Source organism: Nanorana parkeri, unplaced genomic scaffold, assembly GCF_000935625.1.
Source record: "Nanorana parkeri isolate BGI_ZX_2015 unplaced genomic scaffold, ASM93562v1 scaffold996, whole genome shotgun sequence".
Taxonomy (NCBI): Eukaryota; Metazoa; Chordata; class Amphibia; order Anura; family Dicroglossidae; genus Nanorana; species Nanorana parkeri.
Genome location: NW_017307264.1, coordinates 186704 through 192508, shown reverse-complemented (window position 1 = coordinate 192508; position 5805 = coordinate 186704). Strand labels below are relative to the sequence as shown.

The 5805-nt window shown below is 44.7% G+C and overlaps 1 long non-coding RNA gene across 1 annotated transcript; it reads right to left on the bottom strand.

Moving 5' to 3' along the window:
- Nucleotides 1-1835: 1835 nt before the first annotated feature.
- LOC108795724 lies at nucleotides 1836-5541 on the bottom strand. Its single transcript, XR_001941762.1, has 3 exons — nucleotides 5531-5541; nucleotides 4201-4232; nucleotides 1836-1895 (listed from the first exon to the last, which is right to left on the bottom strand). It is a non-coding gene; the product is annotated as an uncharacterized LOC108795724 (long non-coding RNA).
- Between the last annotated feature and the right edge of the window lie 264 nt (nucleotides 5542-5805).

The following is a 5805-nucleotide window of genomic DNA, read 5'->3' as shown; positions in this document are numbered from 1 at the left end:
ACAATTATTATTTTTCCATTGCCTGGTCCTGTGCCCAAGCGTTCCATCCCGGGAAGGTTACATCTCTATAGCATTGCTGGGAAATCTCATCTGTAATCTCACAAGATCTCAAGCATTATGTGCATGGTCACGCGTTTCAGGAAGTAAAGGGAGATATATTAATCTGCCCTTAGTAAAATAAAATAAAAAAAGTATGCAAAGAATAAAACGTACAGTTGTGCGCAAAAGTTTGCATACCCTGGCAGAAATCGTGGAATGTTGGCAGTGATATTGAAAATATGACGGATCATGCCAAAAAAACAAACTGTCTTTTATTGAAGGATAGTGATCATATGAAGCCATTTATCACATAGTTTTTTGGCTCCTTTTTAAATTATAATGATAACAAATCACCCAAATGGCCCTGATCAAACGTTTACATACCCTGGAATTTAGTGTCTGTGTAGAAATAGCTCTCACGTGGATGCACTGATCAGGCTAGATACTGAGCCATGGGGACAGAAACGAACTGTCAAAAGACCTGCATAGCAAGGTAATGGAACTTTATAAAGATGGAAAAGGATATATAAAGATATCCAAAGACTTGAAAATACCAGTCAGTACTGTTCAATCATTTATTAAAAAGTGGAAAATTCAGGGATCTTTTGATACCAAGCCAAGAAGGATAGTTCGGGATACAAAGAAAAACCCACTGGTAACCTCAGGAGAAATACAGGCTGCTCTGGAAAGAGACGGTGTGGTTGTTTCAAGGAGCACAATATGACGATACTTGAACAAAAATGAGGCGCATGGTCGAGTTGCCAGAAAGAAGACTTTACTATGCCAATGCCACAAAAATAGAGCTTTATGGTAACAACCATAAGCGCTATGTTTGGAGAGGGGTCAACAAGGCCTATAGCGACAAGAACACCATCCCCACTGTGAAGCATGGCGGTGGCTCACTGATGTTTCGGGGATGTGCGAGCTCTAAAGGCACGGAGAATCTTGTCAAAAACTGATGGCAAGATGAATGCAACATGTTATCAGAAAATACTGGCAGACAATTTGCATTCTTCTGCATGAAAGCTGCACATGGGCTTGTGCATAGGGTCATTGTTGTGCTGGAAAGTCCAAGGCCAAGTTGACCCTCCAGTGGTTACAGCAGAAAAAGGTGAAGGTTCTGGAGTGGCCATCCCAGTCTCCTGACCTTAATATCATCAAGCCCCTCTGGGGAGATCTCAAAATGTGCGGTTCATGCAAGACGACCAAACACTTTGTATGACCTAGAAGCATTTTGCCAAGACGAATGGACAGCTGTACCACCTGCAAGAATTCAGGCCCTCAGACCAATATTACAAAAGACTGCACGCTGTCATTGATGCTAAGGGGGCAATACACAGTATTAAGAACTCAGGGTATGCAGACTTGTGAACAGGGGTCATTTCATTTTTTATTTGTTGCCATGTTTTGTTTTAGGATTGTGCCATTCTGTTATGACCTACAGATCTCAATATGAATCCCATAAGAAATAAAAATGTGTTTTGCCTGCTCACTCATGTTTTCTTTAAAAAGGGGTTCATATATTACCAATTCTCCAAGGGTATGCAAACTTTTGAGCACAACTGTAACTGTTTATAGATTGTCATTACTACACATTTCTAAAAAGGTGTATTTTTTGCCATTTCAAAAGATAAGGGTAAAGTTCCTCTTCAAAACAAAGGATACAAAAGCATTGGATGGACCCAAAAAGTGCTCCGTGCCAACAACTTTTCTTTGCTCTTACTACTTCAGATCATTTGTACTGTTTTGTAAGTAGTTTGCAATATGATTACCTTTGCTCTGCTGTGGTCTGCCTCTTGAAAGAACTGGAAATGAAGCTTCTGTAGATGCTGTGGCTTCTTTTGGAACACATGTCTCTACAAAATAATACACATACTTACAGATAGAAAGCTAAACATTTGCAACTGGACCTTTCAACCTTGTATTCCCAGATCAACAAAAGCCAAACAACTACAAAGTCCTACACACGTTATATCAAAATGGATATTTATTTGTATCTACAGCAAGAAGCTGTACTCAAAGTTGCATCCCCCCCAGGCTGGTCATCAATTTAAATCTTTATAGCATAGTTAAGAACAAGCAAATAGTTAAGAACAAGCTAAGCAAATCTGGCTACACAGCATTACGCGACTGCTCAGCATGACCCTTCTTTACTCTATAAAGCCAAGTTCACTGGCGGAGTGGCAGTGAGCCAAGTATTTAATGTAAAGTGCACACAGTCCAGAGGGTCCGATAGCAAGATCTTCCTGCAAGGTTCCATGATAAATGTTGGTGGAAGTCTCAGACATGGATAGATGGATACCAACTGAAGCCAGATTTATTAAACTATCCAGAAAACCCGTGCTCTATCCATGCTTTAATCCTGCACATGCTTCAGCCAAAGGAAAAATATTTGTGTGCTTCTGCAGGAAGGGGGTGGGTTTAGGTGGAATTATTTTCTGCAATGGGTAAAGCATAGGTCTACTAAAAGAACTCTAGGCAAAACTAACTCTTGCAGTGGGGCTACCCCTGCACTGCAAGGGATAACTGCTTGTTTTGCTCGGAAAGAAAAAAGTTATACCTAATCCTCGGAGACGGCTTGCTCTAAGACCAGCCCTTTCAGTATCTTTTCGCCTCCTGTGCAGTAATCTAAGGTCCCCGACTCATCACGTTCTATACATCTCCACCTCTGGTGGAACAGAAAGGCTGCAGGGAGCGCTCAGAGGATTAGGCGAGTTTGTTTCCTCCCTAGCCCAAAACAAGCAGTTAACCCCTGCAATGTAGGCTCAATGCAAAGGTTAATAAATGTTTTGCCCAGAGTTCTTCTTTAAAGCGGTACATCAGGGGCCCCCCAAATCAGTAATTTACCGACCGCAATTTCCTCAGTACTTTTTTATATCCTGTGCATTAAATTGTCCCACAAGAATGAATGTCAGCACATGAATAAATAATTATGAAGAATGAAACCCACTGTTTTGTGCAACCTTACACACTGGCGGCCAAAAGAGCAGATACCACCATCCACTCTGTACGGTACACTGCACTGTTTAGTCTATGCTGTGCCTGCATTTTCTAATTCACTCATAATATGATGGCTGTGATGTGGAGCCTGCAGTGTCTCATGGTGTTTTCTCTACACCAGTCTTCTCCCACCAGTGAGAAACCCCCCACTGGTGGGAGAAGACAGAGAACCCTATATAAGGGCACAGAATCTCCTCCCCAATGTCGGGAAAAGGCCCCGAAGGTACCTGCACCCTCAGTCATCTGTGGGTCAAAATTTTCAATCAAAAAGTGCCAATCGTGCAATAAATAAATCTAAAGTGTCAGTGCACCACGCTGACAGGCCTTAGGGGCCGGAGTGCAGAAATATTGCCCCGGACTAGCCATAAGGCCTGTCCAAGAGGCGTTGTGCAGAGTATGCAATGAGCGCCGTGTCCACGTGTCAGTGAATCAGTGTTGGAGTCCCACACCCAAGTGATTCTCTGGCACCCCTGGGACGCCACCCCCAGGGGGCATGGCACCACGGGCTCCGCCGCCTCCCGAACCCCCCAGCCAGACCAAGTGATTCTCCATTCCCATTTGAAGGTAGCATCTTCAGGGGCCCTCCCACTGTCTGGGGTCTACCCGTACTGCGGGCCTGACGCAACCAGCAGTGGACCGAACCCCATCCGACACCCACCAATTACGCCAGAGGGTACTAGGACACATCCGCCACTATTCATAGACGGCAGCATCCTTTCCCCTCCGGCAACTGATAAGAACAGATACTACACTTGATACTACACTTGATCTTAGCCAAAAGGCCGAGAAGCGATTGATGTGCTTTATATATTTGTGTATTTTTTCTAATGCCATACCCGTGATAAGGCCATAGCCAGTTTCGCCTGGTTCCTGATTAACCAGCCGAAATGCAAGCTGTGGGTGGCCCTGTTGGTACTTCTCCACTTTTGTCAATGGAGCCAGTCCAAAAATCTTTGGCTGGACAGTGTCTGCATCCAATCAGATGTAGGCACTGTGTATTCAGAAGCTGCCCCTACAGATCAATGGGTGTTAAATGGGGATACACTTGTATTGAAGCTTGAAAATGGAAGTGATGTCACGTTAACATATACATCTGCATGTGTATAGATGTTAACACAGCCTTCACCTTAAACTCAGAGAATAAAAAATAAATATGATTACCTTTATGTGTCTTGCAGCAAGACAAGGAGCAACTGTGTTAAAACAACAAAACAACAAACAGTTACTAAAACACAAATGATGAACAGCTTTTATCCAAACAATTAGGAAATTCTAATAATAACACAGCGGTTTAAAAGTAAAAAGCAAAAGATGACAAGAAAAAATCGTTTGGACTATTTAACAAGCAAACCACAACCTGATCCTTGAAGAGCACTGTATTATTCTGTAGCCACTTTATGACATAAAAAGGAGAACTCTGGCAGAAATGTTATTAACCCCTACAGTGGGGCTACACCATACACTGCAAGGGTTAAGTGCTCATTTTTGCCTAGGGGTAAAAGAAGAAAATAAATGGCTTTTTAATGGCTGTCGGCTCCCTTTCAGCCGGCATTCCTCGATCAGCTGATTGAAGGGGCCTGTTGGAAAATCTTTGTATGATCAAAGCCGGCAGCCAATAAGCTGCCCGCTCTGACCGGGTATTCTGGCAGGTACCTATGGCACCCGTCAGAATGCAATGCAAACAGCGGCAATTTCTCGATCGACACGCTGTTTGTGCTGATGGAGGAAATCGGGTCAATTTTTTTCGTTCAGCCCGCGGGTTGAAGGAAAAAGATTGATAGGTGTATGGCCAGCCTTAGACGGGTCCCTAGAGAGTCTTTCCCCTTCCGCTGCAGCTGTCTAGGAATTACCACATTCAATACAGTGTATAGGATGTGACGAGACCAAGGGACATACCATCGCTGCAACAGAGGAGAGAGGCAGAAGGGAGCACTGCTGGCTCCAAGGATCAGGTGAGCATAAGTTTTTTTTGGACCCAATGCAAAAAAAAGAGCATTCAACCCTTGCAGTGCAGGAGTAGCCCCACTGCAAGGGTTAATATAATTTCAGCCTTAACAGCAGCACTCCCCACCCATTTGTGATGTGTAGCTGGAGGGCGGGATGAAGTCTTCTGTAACTGATTGGGCCAGGACGGGGGGACAGTCACAGTTTTGAGCAGGCTAAGGCAAACTCAGGTGAACAACCGGCCCAATCAGCTGTGGCGTGGGCATTACACATAAAGGAGCCATGAACGCCCTGGTCGCAGCTGATAGGGCTGGGTGTCACCAACAGTGTTGCGTGGGTTCACATAAGCAAACACACATCCCTAGTCATGACAGTCTGCTGTCCCATGCTGCATGTTTGCTTCAGCTCTTTAGCTAGGTTTGAAATGACAGCCTACACCTTTAAAACAACTCAGCAATGGTAGCCCCCCATCCTTCACTCCCTTTATGAACACAACCTCAGTGTTATAACATGAGAAGAGGCCAACAAGAGCGCAGTCACCACTTACTAGCGAACCCGGCACCGGGGACAACGATACTTCACACTGCTCGCACTACACACACAACACGAGGCTTCCATCATAGCACTCAGCACACCGGGATATGCAGGAGTCACACTGCGCAGGCGCACCCAGAGGCGCTGTCGTGACGTCTCATCCACCGGGGCGGGGCTAAGAGTGTACGTTTTACTGCCAGCAGAGGGAGCAACGAAGGGGAATTTCTTCATTGAACGGGTTACGATGTATGAGGCGATGTATGTGTGAACGGCTAGAGCTTGCCCAAC